At 40.8% G+C, this 18,107-nt stretch overlaps 1 pseudogene; it reads right to left on the bottom strand.

Moving 5' to 3' along the window:
- The window catches only part of LOC103672524, a 166,255-nt pseudogene extending 150,717 nt beyond the window's left edge, over nucleotides 1-15,538 (bottom strand).
- Nucleotides 15,539-18,107: the final 2,569 nt, after the last annotated feature.

Raw genomic sequence — 18,107 nt, 5'->3', positions numbered from 1 at the left:
CTTTACATGTTAAAAGATTGGGGGGAGAGGGATCCCAGGGCATCAAGAGGGAGAAGAAAGGGAAAATGAGGAAGGGCAGGAGGAAAGAAAATCAAAAGTGGTGCATTATTACCAGGGTTGGCCATGGCTTCACAGTAAAACCCAGCTGTCGGTCAGTCATCAGGATGTCAGCAGAGAAGCCGACAGAGCCAATGCCTGAGTCCCATGGAGCAGAGAGAGGTGAGGAGAAAGGAAGTGATCTGTCGACTCTCTATCTCCTTTCTTTTAATGGTCAAGGTTTGTGCTTCTGAGGTGTTCCACCCACGCACTGCTAGGGAAGGGTGGACTCCGTGGACTCAGCTGGGTCCGATTTGGGTGCTGGAAGAGCTCTATGTCTTGTGTGACAGACAGCAGCGATGGAGGCTGCGCTCTGGAGGCTGGAGGAGCCTGGCAAATCCAGACAGGCATTTACACTGGTCTCGTAGAGGATGTGACCTTAATAGCCAACCATTTGCTCTAGCTTCACATAGTGGATAAGCAATCCTTTTTCACCAATTTAAATTTCAACATTACCGTCGTCTAAGTTCTTCATTATCCTAGGGTCTGTTTTGGGTTCTATATCGGTCTGTATGATGTACAAATGTACAGTTATAATAATTGTAGCTCCCTGATGGTACAAATTTCCTCTCGTTTTTTTTTTTTTCCAGTTTTTTCTTGGCTTTTATGAGAATAAGCTCACGTGTGTAGGTAAAGTCATAATAATTTTAACTAGTTTCATAAAACAGTTGGGGATTTGTATATAAATCACATTAAATTAACACATCTGTTTGGGGACTAACAATATTTTTATACTGCCATATTCTACCATTAATGAATACAGCAGCAGTGTCTTATTTCGGGGTTGTTTTTTTTTTTTTTTTTTTTTTTTTTTTTCCCTCAGTAAAATTTTCCCATTGTTTTTCATGTAGCTGCTGCAGAACTTTTATTAAATTTATTCCTAGATATTTTAGATTATGTACTCCAGTGAGCAGGAATTTTTTATGATGCTTTTTAATTGATAAAATTCTGGCATGTAGTAAACTTTTTATATATTAATTTTATAACTGACCATGTTTCTAAACTCCTAACTAGCTCCCATAATTTTTCAATTTAGTCTCATGGGTTTTCTAGGTAGAAAATCATATTGTCTATAAATAATAATTTTTCTTCCTTCTCCAAGAATTATATTTCTTATTTCTCTTTTCTGCCCTTTTACATTGGCTGTAACTTCAGAATAGTGTAAAATGAATAGCTATGATGTCATCTTTTTTTAATAATAATTTTTTATTATGTTATGTTAGTCACCATACAGTATATCCTTAGTTTTTGATGTAATGTTCCATGATTCGTTACTTGCATATAACACCCAGTGCACCATGCAATATGTGCCCTCCTTAATACCCATCACCGGCCTATCCCAGTCCCCCAGCCCCCTCCCCTCTGAAACCCTCAGTTTGTCTCCCAGAGTCCATAGTCTCTCATGGTTCATTCCCCTTTCTGTTTACTCCCTCTTCATTCTTCCCTTCTTTCTCCTACCAATCTTCCTGCTATTTCTTATGTTCCATAAATGAGTGAAACCATATGATAATTGTCTTTCTCTGCGTGACTTATTTCACTTAGCATAATCTCTTCTAGTCCCGTCCATGTTGCTGCAAATGTTGGGTAATTGTTCTTTCTGATGGCTGAGTAATATTACATTGTACATATGGACCACATCTTCTTAATCCAGTCATCTGTTGAAGGGCATCTCGGCTCCTTCCACGATTTAGCTATTGTGGATAATGCTACTATGAACATTGGGGTGCATATGCCTTTCATCTTTACTACCCTTTGGGTAAATCCCAGTGTAATTGCTGGATCACAGGGAATGGCTCAATTTATACTTTAGGGGACTCCACACTGTTCCCATGAACAGACCAACTGATTCCCACCAGCAGTGTCAAGGCCCTTTCTCCACATCCTCTCAACATTTGTTGTTTCCTGCCTTGTCCATTTTTGCCATTCTAACTGGCTGTAGGTGGACGTCAAGGTGGTTTTGATTTGAATTTCCTGATGGCTAATGATTTTGAACATTTTTCATGTGTCTGTTAGCCATTTGCATGATCTTCATTGGAAAAGTGTCTGTTTCATATCTTCTGCCCATTTCTATGATTTGATTATTTGTTTTCCTGTGTGATTGGGTTGAGAGTTCTTTGTGATCTTGGATACCAGTCTTTTATCTGTAGTGTCAATTGCAAAATATCTTCTCTCATTCCATAGCTCCTCTTAGTATTTTTGACTGTTTCTATGGCTGTGCAGAAGCTTACTCTATGAAGATCCCACAACTTCATTTTATCTTTTGTTTCTTGCCTTTGGAGTGTGTGTCATGAAAAAAGTTGCTCTGGCCGATGTCAAGAGGTTGCAGCCTATGTTCTCTCTCAGGATTTTGGATTCCTGTCTCACATCGAGGTCTTTCATCCATTTGGAGTTTATCTTTGTGTATGGTGTGAGAGAGTGGTCAAGTTTCATTCTTTTGCATATAGCTGTCCAATTTTCCCAGCACCATTTATTGAAGAGACTGTCTTTTTTCCACTGAATGTTTTTTCCTGCTTTATCAAAGATTAGTTGCCCAAAGTTCCATTGATCTATGCGTCTGTTTTTGTGCCAGTACCATGCTGTCTTTGTGATCACAGCTTTGTAGTATAGCTTGAAATCTGGCAACATGATGCCCCCAGCTTTGTTTTTCCTTTTCAACAATTCCTTGGTGATTCAGGGCCTTTTCTGGTTCCACACAAATTTAAGGGCTGTTTGTTCCAGCTCTTTGAAAAATGTCTTTGGTATTTTGATCGGGATGGCATTGAAAATGCAGATTGCTCTGGGTAACATAGACATTTCAACTATGTTTATTCTTCCAATCCATGAACATGGAATACTTTTCTATCTTTTTGTGTCTTCTTCAATGTCTTTCATGAGTGATCTGTAGTTTCTAGAATATAGATCCTTTACCTCTCGGTTAAGTTAATTCTGAGATAACATATAATTTTTGGTGCTACTGTAAATGGAATGGATTCCCTAATTTCTCTTCAGTCTCATTGTTCGTGTATAGAAATGCAACTGATTTCTGAGCATTGATTTTGTATCCAGCCACATTACTGAATTGCTCTATAAGTTCTAGTAATTTGGGGGTGGAGTCTTTTGGGTTTTCCATATAGAGTATCATGTCAATGATGTCATCTTTTATCTTGCTCTTACCTTTAATAAGACTGCCCCTAAAAAAAGAAAGAAAGAAAGAAAATGTTCCTGATGTTTTACTTCTAAATATCATATTGGCTGTTTGTCTCAGAGAGAAATTTTAAATCATATCAAGACAGTACATTTCTTTTTTTTTTTTTAAAGATTTTATTTATTTATTCGACAGAGAGAGAGACAGCCAGCGAGAGAGGGAACACAAGCAGGGGGAGTGGGAGAGGAAGAAGCAGGCTCATAGCGGAAGAGCCTGACGTGGGGTTCGATCCCAGAACTCCGGGATCACGCCCTGAGCCGAAGGCAAACGCTTAACCGCTGTGCCACCCAGGCGCCCCAAGACAGTACATTTCTATTACTAGATTATGAACAGCTTTTTTTAATTGATGATTAATGTTTAATTTATATCTTTTTGTCTTGATTAGACTGACCAGAACATTGTCTGTTTTACTGGGACAAGGAAGCTGAAGCTTTTGATCCAAGGCTCTTTTTAATTGGACGCTGGCCTTCTACTTAGGCCTCAGCTGCTTCTCCAGGGAAGGACCCTCTGCTCTGTCCTTCTGCTATATAGAATACAAAAACCCTCAGCGTTGGGTCAAACTGGCCATCTACCATCTGACACTGCTCTTATGGCTGAGTTGCTAAGCACTCGAAACTGTTTAAATTTGTGTCACCCCGAAGTTAGAGCCTGCAAACCTATCTTGCTACCAGCATAGCAGTGTAATCTATCTACTCTTAGGCTTGGAGTAGCTTTTATTTGTTTGTTTGTCTGTTAGTTAGGGGGAAGGGCATCATAACAATGGTTTCTATCCACAGTCCATACTAGTTGTTTCCTCTTTGATCCTTGGTTACTTGTGATCCCAATCCCAACATAGCTCAATGGCTACTTTGCTTGGCTTTTCTTTTTTATTTTGATAAAAAAACTTTGTGGATTTTCATACTTCATTAAGATATAGTTTCTGTTATACAAGTTATTTAGAAAATTTCTGTACTTCGGAAATTTCCATCCTTTTTTCTGACAGTCAGAAATGTGTCTTCCATCAGGGAAGTGAGGAGGTGCACGGGATTCCATTAGAACCCCTCCAATTCACGACTATGTTTATATCCAAGCGGGTCCTCTTCCAATTCCCAAAGTTCCTATTCTGCCTCTTTTCCAATTTTCTTATTTCTTTCCAACCATCCACCTTCCTTCTTTCAGCAAGTGAACTTAGCTCTTACTTTACTGAGAAAATATGGGTTAATAGATAGGAATCACCATCCTTTCATCTATAAATAATTCTGGAGTCCTCCCTACCCTCTCCCCCAATTTATTCCCTTTCCTTCCATTTCATGGGACCCTCCATCTTCTCCTCTACCCATGCATGTGTGGGTATGATATCTACCCCTCTACCCATTCTTCATCCAATTCCATCATCTTTCTTCATATAGAATGTTCACCTCTGCTGCATTTGCCCCTCTCCCCTTTGTTGATTTGTAAACTTTGCTTTGGTCTTTGTTTTGGTTTGACTCTCTGGTTGCTTATTATTTTATCTCTCTCCTTCCCAGTCAGAAATGTAGAAATCCACCAGTTCCTTCTCTGGCTCCTGCCCATTTCTTAAATGCTGAAACCCTCTCTCTACCCAGGATTTTATTTTTAGTGCTGTTTTTATTTCATAATACATTGAATGAGATTTTCCCTAGGTCATCTTCTTCACTCCCTGAACTTTCACTGGTCTAGATGCTGCTGACACCAGTGTCGTCATTTCTGTTTCAAACCCCACTCTCAGATTACACCCTGCCTGCTGAACCATCTCAACCTGGTATTCCACAAGCACCTCCACTGATCGAATCCCCCTCCCCAGATCTGCTCTTCTATTGTCATAAATGGCATAACCGTCCACCCAAGTCACTCAAGCCAAACTGGGAGTCACCTGAGCCTCATCCGTTGCCTGCATATCCAGTCAGTGCCACACATTGTCCTTTCTCTTCAAGTTCTCTTGCGTCACTCTCCTCTCCTCTGTGCCCCCAACTGCAGCGTGATCCTAATTGGTTCCTCTTTGGTACCCCTTGTATGGTCTCTGTGCCCTGAATGTTGGTTTGTTTTGTCTTGTTTTGTTTTGGTGAACTAAGCCTTTCTGATCTCTAGCTTTCCCACATTCTTCCCAGTAGTCCCTCTCCCTAAAACACTTGTGATCCCAAGCTTGTAAAACACTCCTGAACACAATCATCAACTGAGATCTTTCTTAACAACAAAACCAAAAAGCAGTTCTATTTAAACCACTTGTGCTTAAAAACCTCTCGCAGACCTCTATTGCCCTTAAGATAAAGTTCAAACTCCTTAGCATGACATACAGATATTCTTCTCTGGAATTTTCTCTCACCAAACTTCTGTCCACTCCTTTGCTCATCCCAGCAAATTTCTCACGTCTCCCATCTCTGTCATTCACAATGCTGTTCCATGCCACCATGAGCCCTATCTCTGCTCAGCCTTTTTTTCTGTCTGCAGTGCATCTAATACCTCGTCCCCCATCCCTGGCAAGCAAACCAGCGTTTATCTTTTTGAAATGATCTCCAAAATCACCTACTCTTTGAGTCTTTTTCATGCCACCACCCATCACTTAGAACCGATCACCTTTCTTTTTTGCATTCCTGTGTAAACTTCTTACAAGGCCTTTAATGAACATATTTGTTTTCAAATCTATTTGTCTCCCTGTAATAATAAGCTTGTTATATTTTTTCCCCTATTCCTTTATCCGAAAACCAATATGGCCATCCAGAACTCATTTTTAAGCATTACGCAACCATTGGCAACATAAAGATTAATAACATAGACTCTTTGCTCCAGGGAGCACACCTAGGAAATGCACACATACGACATAGCAAGTACCCTGATAGTGATAGTCACCATCTACTTATCTCATAGGCACAGAGAAAGAGGTTAAACCACACACTCTTGAACACCCAATGGGTCAAAAAAAAAAATGACAAGGGAAATCAAAATATATCTTGAGTCAAACAAAGATGGAAATGCAACATACTAAAACTTATGGGATGCAGAAAAACAGTTCTAAGAGGAGAATGCATAGCTATAAATGCATGCATTAAGAAAAAAGATAGATCTCGGGGCACCTGGGTGGCACAGCAGTTAAGAGCCTGCCTTCAGCTCAGGGCGGGATCCCGGCATTATGGGATCGAGCCCCACGTCAGGCTCCTCCGCTATGAGCCTGCTTCTTCCTCTCCCTCTCCCCCTGCTTGTGTTCCCTCTCTCGCTGGCTGTCTCTATCTCTGTCAAATAAATAAATAAAATCTTTAAAAAGAAAAAAAGAAAGAAAAAAGATAGATCTCAAAAAACAACTTAACATTACAAGGAACTAGAAAAAGAAGCAAAAACTAAACCAAAGTAAGTAGAAGGAAGAAAATTATAAAGATTAGAGCAGAAATGAAATAGAAATAAATGAAATAGAGAATAGGAAAATAATTAAAAAGATTTTTAAAAAACTAATAGTTCTTTGAAAAGATAAAGTTGACAAATCTTTAGTTAGATTAAACAAGAAAAAGAGAGGGAATTCAAATAAAATTGTAACTGACAAAGGAGACATTACAAATGATACAGAAATACAAAGAACTGTAAGAGACTACTATGAACAATTTATGCCAAAAATTGGATAACCTAGAAGAAATAGATAAATTACTAGAAATATGCAATCTGGTGGTACTGAATCATAAAGAAATAGAAAATCTTTACATCCAATAATAGGTGAGGAGATTGAATCAGTTATTGAAAACCTCCAAGGAAAGCCTAGGACGAGATTATTTCACTCATGAATCCTACTAAACATTTAAAGAAGAATTAACATCAATCCTTCTCAAATTCTGCCAAAAAACTGAAGAGGAGGGAACTCTCCCAAATTCATCCCATGATGCTACTAGCATTACCTTGATACTAAAGCCAGATAAGGACAGTACAAGAAAAAAACTACAGGCCAATATCCCTGGTGAACATAGACACAAGATTCTCAACGAAGTACTAGCAAACAGCATTCAACAACAATTGAAAGGATCACACACCATGATCCAGTGGGATTCATCCCTGGAATGCAAGGATGGTTCAACAAATACAAGTCAATAAATGTGATGTATATTACATTAATAGAATAAAAGATAAAAATAATATAATCATCTCAATAGATAGGGTGGATCATTTAAAAAAATTCAACATCCTTTCATGATAAAAACTCTTAACAAATTAGGTATGGAAGTAACATATCTCAACATAATGAAGGCCATATGTGACAACTCCACAGCTAACAACATATTCAATGATGAAATGTTCCTCTAAGATCAGGAACAGGACAGCGGTGCCCACTCCTATTCAACACAGTACTGGAAGACCTAGCCAGAGGATTTATCTGGCTTTGGTGCCAAGGTAAAGCCAGAGCAATCAGGCAAGAAATAAAATAAAAAGCATCCAACAAAATGAAGAAGAAAATTGTCTCTCTTTGTAGATGACTTGATCTTATATGTAGAAAACTCTAAAAACTTTATTTTTCTGTGTTAAAGCAGAAATTCATTAAAATCTATTTATATAGTGTTTTAAAAACAACAAAAAAAAGTACACAGTCCTCATCATTCAGGTCAATAACTCTATTCCCAGAAGTGCTTTGAGAGAAGACAGGTTTCTCTGCCCTTCCCTTAAGAAAGAAATTCTGTTTATAATCCTGAAAATGATGCATTTATTATGCCACCTCTTATAAGAACAACCCCATTGAGATCCCAAAACCTCTGCAGAGCGTGAAGAGATTTTAGCAAAGAACCTCCCCCAGCATGCAGTGCCTTCTCGCAGAGGTATCATGCAAGAGACACATAAAAAGGTGGCTGTGTCAGGGGAGAGTATGTGATCTGACAGGTGAGCCATGAAGAGCCTGATGGCCCAGGTAGCAGCCCCACACTGTGGAGCATGGCCAGCTAGGACTGCATAACCTCCAAGCTTTTTCCTACTCCTTATTTTCTGAGGTGGCTTTGGCCTCCAAAATATATCAGTCACATTACAAGGTGCTTTGCCAAAGGCCCCTGCTGTAATTTCAAACAAAACTTTATCAATCCTACTTTTGCTGCTTCTCCCATTTCTTCTAGACCATCCATGCTTTCAAACATATCATCTACCACCTCTTCCATGATCCCAGCCTTCATAATCTTTTTGGAGAATTCCTGTATGGTGCCCTGGATTGATGAGATCTTCACAGACTCTGAGTGGCCTTCATCACTTCGGTGCTCTTGTGCAGGACAGGAACCAGCCACCTTCAAACCACCAACTGATTCTTCATCCCCATAAGCAGAGAGTTCATGTGAGCTTTGGATGCACAAAGCTTGCTTACAGCCTTCCTTGACCTATCATCTCATTAGCCAGAACCACACAGACATCCTTCTGGCCCTTCTTGGCAGCATCTTTCACAGATTGTTTCACTCTTTCTTTTTCTCTTTGGATATCTCTTATTTGCCTATCTGCAGCTCTCATTTCCTTTTCTAATCAGCAAGATCAACATCAGAGAAGCAATTGCATTGCTGTACACTAATAAGGAACTATTTGAAAACAAAATAAAGACACCTCCCGCCCCAGCGTTTAGAATAGCATCCAAAGAAAATTTCTTAGGAATAAATTTAACCAAGGAGGTGAAAGATTTGTATAGTTTCAAACTATAAAACATTGATGAAAGAAACTAAAGAAAACACAATTAAATGAAAGGATATTCTGTGTTCATGGATTAGAAGAACCAACATTGTTAAAACGTCCATGCTAGTCAAAGTGATCTATAGATTCAGTGCAACCCCCATTAAGACTTGAATGGTGTTCTTTATGGAAATAGGGAGAAAAGTCCTAAAATTCATATGGAAACATGAAAGACCCTAAATAACCAAACCATCCTGAGAAAGAAGAGCTAAGTTGAATGTATCACAATTCCTGATTTCAAATTCAATCACAAAGCTAGAGTAATCAAAAAAAGTAGGTATAAAAACAGACATATAGACCACTGGAACAGAATTGAGAACTCAGAAATAAACCCATGCATATATGATCAACTAGTATTTGGCAAAGGAGCTAATACTTCTCAATGGAGAAAAGATAGTCTCTTCAATAAATGGTGTTGGGAAAACTAGATATTCACACGCAGAAGAATGAACTACACCCTTATCTTACACTACTCACAAAATGGATTAAGACTTAGATGTAAGATCTGAAACTGTAAAAGTTCTAGAAGAAAATAGGGGTGTAAGCTCCTTGACCTTGGCCATAACAATGGTTTTTTGGATTTGACACCGAAAGCACAAGAAACAAAAGCAAAAATAAATGAGTGGTACCACATCAATCCAAAAAGGTTTGGCAGAGGAAAAGAAATAATCAAAAAAATGAAAAGGCGATCTCTGGAATGGAAGAAAATATTTGCAAACTGCATATCTGATAAGAAGTTAATGTCCAAAATATATAAGGAAGTCAAACTCAGTAACAAAATCCAAAAAACTAAACCCAAATAAGCCAATTAAAAATGGGACCTGGATAGATATTTTCCCAAGGAAGATCTGCAAATGGCCAACAGGTATGTGGAAAAGTCTACCACATTCATCATATTGCTAATTGTCAGAGAAATGCAAATCAAAACCACAAGGAGTCATCACCTCATATAGGTTAGGATGGCTATTATTGAAGAGACAACAAATAACAAGTGCTAGCTGGAATATAAAGAGAAGGAAATACATAGACTGTTGGTGGAAATATAAATAGGAACGGCCATTATGGAAAAGAGTATGGTGGTTCCTCCAAAAAACCAAAACAAACAAACAAACAAAAAACTTAAAAATAAACTACCATATGATTTATCAATTCTATTTTGGGCACATATCAGAAGGAAATGAAATCACTATCTTAAAGAGATATCTGTGTCCTTAGGTTTATTTTAGCATTATTTACAATAGTCAAGACATGAAAACAACAATGTATCTATCAACGGATGACTGAAAAGAAAATGTGAAATATCTATCTATCTATCTATCTATCTATCTACATCTATCTAGATATGTGTGTGTGTGTATTCCATTCATATAATGGAATATTATCTGCAACAACATGGATGAACCTTGAGGGCATTATGCTAAATGAAATAAGTCAGAGAAAAACAAATACTGTATGATCTTACTTATATGCAGAATCTAGAAAAACTGAATTATAGAAACAGTAGATTGGAAGTTGCCAGGGACCGGGGGTGGGAGGGGAGGGGGATGTGTGAAGGTGTTCGAAGGATATAAACCTTCAGCTTTGGGGTGAATAATATTTGGGACTTAATGTTTAGCATGATGACAATAGTTAACAATATTATACTATATACTTGAAAGTTGCTAAGAGAGTAGATCTTAAAAGTTCTCACCATACACACACACACACACACACACACACACAAGTAACTATGTGATGTGATGTGTTAACTAACCTTATTGTTGTAATCATATTGCAATATATACAGGCTCAACTCATCACATAGTACACCTTAAACGAACACAATATTACATGTTAATTTTATCTCAATAAAGATGGAAAAAAATTCAAGCAAATATTAACAAGAGAAAAAAAGGGAACAGAAATTCAATAAGGCAAGAAAGCAGGAAATATATTCCCTATATGTGTGTACTTTTTCCAGGACAAGGGGGCAGGAGCCAGAGAGCTTCCCATTCCCCTCTTCCACCTCAAACACAAATAAAATATTATAATTCATCCCCTCTAGCAGAACAGAGAATTGTTGCCTCCAGCAGGAACTGTATTCCCCACTAATCTCTGAAACTGTACTTTTTTGTAACTATTTGTAACAAATCATTGAATTAATTTCCTTTTTATTTCCTTATGAGAATACTAAATTACTAATATTATCAAAATGTTCTCCCTCACTGGAAAATTCCCCTGATTCTAGTGTTTGAGTTTATATGATTCCATTTGGAGTTGATTTTAGAAGACATGAATTTTTTTTTAAAAGGAAATATTCAGTACTGAAGTTGGTCTAAGCATTCTCCTCTTTGTAGGATCTTTTTTCTTTTTTAGGTTCTTTCTCTCATCTTTTATTCACTCTCTTCTTTAATAGTGCTACTTTCCATACAGCACTTTTCATTTTCAAAATGTATCCAGACTTTTCAAAATAAATGTTGGCCTCCCAAATACAAACCTTGGGGCTCAGATGGACCGTTTGGGGATAATCCCTCAGCCCCCATAAAGAAAGCCGAAGTTTTACCAAAAGTCTTCACTTTACAATCTTCTCTGACTGAACACAGCCTACAGGAGATTGGGTTTGCAGATATTTAGAGCATCTCTTTTTTTCTCCTTTCTTAGAGTGCTTGGGCTGCCAAAATACCACAGCCCATGCAGTAAACACAAGAATTTATTTTCTTAGGGTTCTGGAGACAGGGCAGCCCAAGATCAAGGGGCCAGCTAGTCCTGTTCCTAGGGAGGGCTCTCTCCCAGCAGCAGACGGCAGCCTTCTTGCTGTGTTCTCACCTGATGGACGGGGAGTAGACGCTCTTTGGTATCTCTCATCAGGACATTAATCCTATCAGAGCAAGATGCCACCCCAAGACCCTATTATGCCTTAATTACTTCCTTTCACTCCAAATAGAGTCACATTGGGGATTAGGGCTTCACATGGATTTTAGGAGGACACAAGGCAGTCCACAGCACCCCTGAAAAAACTATACTACAAAGTCAAAATGGACAAATGCACACAGAAACTATCCCTAAGTCAAGTACCCATTGGCATCAGTTAACGGTGGAAAAGACTTAGCGAGTTGTGTCACCCGCCACTGCCTCTTCTGCCCCTCCAAAGGTGGAATCTACTTTCTCTTGTGTTTCAGAGCACTTTAGGAGAGTTCTACCTCCGCAGCAATATGATTACAACAATAAGGTTAGTTAACACATCACATCACAGCTGACACTGCCTGGGCACTTCTGCAAAGATGGAGATGTGCTCCTTCTGCCCACCACGCACACCTCCCTCTCCACTGGAACAGCGGAGCACCTCTTCGTGAGGCAAGCATCTGTCCTTGGGTGCCTTCCATTTTCTCTCTCTTCTCCAGGGACCTGTGTGTGCCATGCTTCTCTCTTTCCAGCAGAAATCTTCCCTTCCATCTCCCTTGCAATCCTTCTAGATGTTGGAGACTTTGCCCCCTGCAAAGTGCTATCTAAGAGCAAGCTCCCCCCCGCCCCCATCACCGTTCCTTGGCCTCTCAGCGCTGTGTAGTACATTCAGCACCAGCTTCTGCTGGCTCCTGGAAGCCTTGCCTCCCCCAGTGCAGTCCGCCCTGCAGGTGGAGCTGGAAGAGGCTCGGGTTCAGAAGGGGTTCTCCATCTTGGTGTCATCTCCCACATCCATTGCTACCACTGAGTGGTGGTGGTCCATGGGATACACGCAGTGCCCCTGGAGGCCGGCAACCTCCCCATCTTCTCCAGGCCTCCTATCTGCCAGGGCGGAGAACGGCAGAGAGCTGAGCATATCTGAACCCCTGAGATGTGACTGGATGACGAGAGAGTCTGGCTGTCGTTTGCTCCTGCTCCCAGGCTGAAGGGAACGTCTATTTGAGCTTCCCTCAGTGCCTGGGGTGGAGTTGCACACAGGAGAACAGAGACATCCTCCCTTCTTTACTGTAATCCTGAGTCACCCCACCCCCCAACAGTGGAGGACACAGAACTAGGCCCAGTGTTGGGGCACTGTTAGCCACTTCTCTGAGAAGAGCACACTATAAAGAAGCAGAAAGCATAAAGAAAGAGAATAGGAGGACTTACAATGATGCACACGGTTCCTATTTATACCATCAAATTAATCTCCTATCTTTCCTTTTTTCTTCCTTTCTCTCTCTCTTCCTTCCTTCCCCCACACCTCCCTCTTTTCCTCCCTCCCTCCTTCCTTCCTTCCATGGCCTCAGACCAATCATTGAGGGCCTGCTCTACAATGCTCTAAGATTTGTTTTGCATAACTTTTATTAAGTTTTTACTAAAGTTATACTCATAAAAACATTCTGTTGGGCCAAAAATTAAAATGTAGTCAGTTAAAGAAGCACCTTAAGCGGATATTCCCCTAATTCAACACTTCGCTTCTCTTGAAAGCTGCATGTTACTTTTGGGGGTCCCTGGGTGGCTCAGTCAGTTAAGCATCTGACTTCAGCTCAGGTCATGGCCTCAGGGACCTGGGATCGAGCCCCACATCAGGCTCCTCACTCAGCAGGGAGTCTGCTTGTCCCACTGTCTCTCCCCCTGTTCGTGCTCTCTCCCTCTCTCTCTCTCAAATAAATAAAATCTTGAAGAAGAAGAAGAAGAAGAAGAAGAAGAAGAAGAAGAAGAAGAAGAAGAAGAAGAGGAGGAAGAGGAAGAAGAAAGAAGAAGGAGATGACAACGACGACAACGGATGCATGTTACTTTTAAATCAAGTCTGTAGGGCCACCGGCATATGGTTTAATGGTCAGAGTAAGTCAGCCTGGGTGGAATTCCAGCCCTACCACTGCTGACTGTGCTCTTGACCAAGTTACTCAGGTTCTCAAAGGCTGCATTTCCCCACCTCTGAACATGGTGATAATAATGCTAACTATCTCATTAGACTATTGTGAGGATAATATTAATCAACACATGTAAAGTACGTATGAAAGGGCCTGGCATCTAGTAAGTCTTTAACAAATATCATATATTATTATTATCATATTAGTCTTAAATTTTTATTGAGTACCTATATTATCTGCCTCAAATTTCCCTAGGCAGGTGAGATGTGTGCGTTGACTGGCCTGACTTACTGAATTGCCTGACCCAGGTGAGTGTTTCAGAGTGATGGGAACAAGGACTTGCAGGGCACCTGGGAGCATCGTAACCATGAGGCATGTGGCACCAGAGTCTCCAAGACACCACTGTCATGACCAGTGGCTGCCATTATGAACATCTGGGATTTCTTCCATTTGCATTTAAGACTCCTCATGAAAACCTGGCAGACAACATTGTACAATAATCTTTCCTCACAAAGCAACATTGTAATGTGCTTATAAAAAATAACGGGTTCTAACACATCCGTGTCTTCACATTATTTTCAAGGGCAGCCATGATTCCTCCCATCTTTCCATGTTTCGACCAGGAGGGAGATAACTCTTCTCAGCTTCCTCGATGCATAGCCCCTTTTGTACGGGGTCTAGGCTCAGTGGCAGAACAGTAGATGCCTGTAGAATGGAACCACGAGGCTCACAGGCAAAATGAAGTAACATGTTTTTAAGCAACCCAGGAAATGGTTTCTCTGTCCTGACGCTCCTCCAGGTCAATGGCTCACATGCTTGCCTTCTCTGGTACAACTCCTCTTGCCCTCCCTCTGTGACCACCTCACACGAAGCTGGAAGTGCAGCCCCAGTAGCGGGCCCCACCCTGGTTCCGGTCAGGAACATTCCCACGAGCACATCAGCTACCCCCTCACTCAACCACAGCACATCAGAACAACGGCTTATCCAGGGATAGAGTCTCTGAAGAGTTCACAAAAATAAAAAATCGTTTATTATTTCAAAAATATTGGGCATTTTTTGCAACGACATGGATCGAGCTGGAGAGTATCATGCTAAGCAAAATAAGTCTGTCAGACAAAGACAAACACCATATGATTTCCCTCACACGTGGAATTTGAGAGACAAAACAAGAGAGTAAAGGGGGAAAGAAGAAAGAGGGAGAGAGACAAATCAAGAAACAGACTCTTAACTCTAGAGAACAAACTGATGGTTCCCAGAGGGGAGGTGGGCGGGGGATGGGTAAAAGAGGGGATGGGGAGGAAGCAGCGCACTTGTGATGAGCACCCCGTGATGTATGGAAGGGTTGAATCACTATGCTGTCCACCCAAAACTAATAGAACACTGTATAATAACTAACTGGAATTAAAAACTTACAGGGTGCCTGGGTGGCTCAGTCGTTAAGCGGCTGCCTTCGGTTCAGGTCATGATCCCAGGGTCCTGGGATCAAGCCCCACATCAGGCTCCCTGCTCAGTGGGGAGTCTGCTTCTCCTTCTGCCTCTGTCTGCCACTCCCCCCCTGCTCGTGCTCTCGCTCACTCACTCTCTCTCACTCTCAAATAAATAAATAAAATCTTGAAAAAAAAAAACACTTACGACAATACAGGACACTTGGCCGAGGAGCCATGTTGAAATGTGCTTTGACCAACAGGCTTTAGAAGCACTTACCTTTCCTTCCCCGGAAGCAATTGCTCCTCACACCTGCCGAGCTCTGCACATTCACAGAGCACAGGGGCAGCGGCTCCACCTTCACACCCACCATGTGCAGTAGGCAAGCAGCTTCTATCGATAATAACAATAATAATAATAGTAATAATAAAAACTCTCACCAAGAGTTTACTTGGTGCCAGTTACGGAGCCCAGGGTCTCGTATGCAGGAGCTGAGCTGTCATTAACCACTCTGAGGATCCCTGTTGAAAGATGAGGAAACCAAAGCTCGAGACAGCAACCTCTCCCCATTTTACAGATGAGAGCTCCAGGGATTCACCCCAGCAGGGGTGGTATGTCCAGGTCTAGCACCAAGTTCTCCAAGGCCTTTTCTAAGGCACCATACCGTTTTTCAGCATCTCCAAGTCACCCATGGGGTCTGAGGCCTTTTGGGCACCACGTGGGGGGCTCACTGTCCCAGCCCAGGAGAGGTCAGTCACAGTGGTCAATTGACTGTGCCTGCAGGCCACACTCTGTACCCAGACACAAAGATATCTCATAACCAAAGGCAAAGGGCGTGATCCCAGTTGGAAATGACTAACGGGGATCCTTTGCCTCTGAGGCCAGAGCTTGAATCTACAACTAGTTCGTGCCAGTTCCACTGGCGTGCTGTCTACACAATGCGAACCATGGCATTTGGCAATGGCTCTTAAATTTGGCACACTCCACGCTCCTCCTGGACCCACGAGATAACATAACCAAATGTTTTCTGATGCTGTAAGAAATGAGTGTTTTGCAGGTAGGAGGAAATGCAAACATCATCTGTATAAGGGGCTTGCTCCATCCAATCCCAAGGGCAAAATGGCTCACTCCTTCCCGACCCTTCAAAAGGTTAAATGTGAGCAAGGGCCCAGATAAATGGTCACAATGCAAACAAAGTCATGTAAATAAATGTATCTCTGATCTATGCAGGCTCGTGATGCCAAATATGCCATCTGCACCATTTCTCATGATGAGTCGATTTTTTCCCCCCTAAATGTCCCAAGCAATGAGAAGATGACCATGTTTATGCAGACCAAGGCATGCATCATTTAATACTCCTGGAATTTTTTTTAGAGTTCAGATCCACAGAGAATTAGTAGCATTTGTGTCTTTCTAGGTTAGCTTGGAGTTGGAAGAAAGAAAGAAATCTCACTAGAAAGGAATAGGGCTCATATCCAGGGCCTGAGAGGGTACCTGCAATTGATTGTGATTTTTAGTGGGTTCTAGCAGCATCTGCAGTCTAAGACTGCTCCCCTTGCCCTTTACTCATTCACTTAGCAAAAGCCTTATCAGAATCTAATTATGGTGGGAGCGTGTTAGGTATTATGGATGCCAAGTTAGATAAAAGACGGTGCTCGCCTTAGAGAGATAGTCCTTGTACTGTGAGAATTTGCTTGGCATGATTTATGGATAACTTCTTGAGAAATAAAAATCAGGAGTCTGTAATCAGAATCACATGTGGATGGAGCTTCTTAAAAATACAAATGACCAGAATGTATCCCTTCAATTACTAATCCATCCACAGCAGAGCTCAGGTATCTAGGTTTTTTAAAAAAACAAAACAAAAATGGAACTTGTAGGTCAAGGGTCATCAAACATCTTTTTGTAAAGAGCCACAGAATAAATATGTTCAGCTTTGTGGGTGATACAACATTTGTTGCAACGACTCACCCCTGCCATTGTAGCCTGAAAGTAGCCACAGACAACATGAGAGTAAGAGGGTGTGGCTGTGTTCCCATAGAACTTGACTGTTGCAAAAACAGGCAGCACGCTGGATTTAGCCCGTGGGCTGTAGTTTTCCATGTCCTGTGCTATATGATTCTTATAGGCAACTAGGCTTGAGATCTACTTGCCTAGAAAATATTGTGACTCTGTGGGCGTGGGACGAACACTACCACAGATAGGAACAGAAGGAATACTGCTTTTCTCAGCCACATCAGAGTGCAGAAACCTTCCTTCAAAACAAGCCTTACAATGCTTACATTGAATCTGGTCAAATACTTCGCAGAGATCCATATTCAAGCGCCCTTGTTGTTGGAGGTAGGGACTTTTACTCGATAGACAGTCTACACCAAGAAATTAATCTACCTGCATTCTAAGTTTTTCTGAGATCAGAAAAAAAATAGATATTTCTATGATTATTAGATGTATCATTGCATCTTAGGATCTGGTGTAGAAAAGAAATATAGAGCTTTCGAAAGACAGTTTTTAAATTCTAAGGTAGGTCTAAGCTCTTAACTTATAATTATTATATTTGGTAGACTTAAGGAAAACACATCAACTTTTAACTATAAACTATTTGATATTCTTTTAGTTCTAAGATTTTTGAAATACACTTTGTGCTTATTGAACGGCAAATTCATTTCAACACTTATGAAATAACTTCGGAACTAATACTCCAACTCTTGCATAATACACAGTTTTGTGGGAGAAACAATAACAAAAAGTACTCATGGCCTAAGTGGTAAATGCTATAGTCAGGGAAACGCAGCCACAGGAGCGACTTTCTTTGAGCCTTTGAGCAGGGATAGGGTGAAGGAGGCAGAAGCAGGGAAAGCATCAGGGGACTCCAGGAAGAGCCATAAGAATGAGGCAGCATTTGAGCTGGACACTGAAGGATTAGTAGGAGCTCTCCAGGCCCA

This window comes from Ursus maritimus, unplaced genomic scaffold, assembly GCF_017311325.1.
Source record: "Ursus maritimus isolate PB19 unplaced genomic scaffold, ASM1731132v1 scaffold_2, whole genome shotgun sequence".
NCBI lineage: Eukaryota > Metazoa > Chordata > Mammalia > Carnivora > Ursidae > Ursus > Ursus maritimus.
This window is presented reverse-complemented; position numbering and strand designations above follow the sequence as displayed.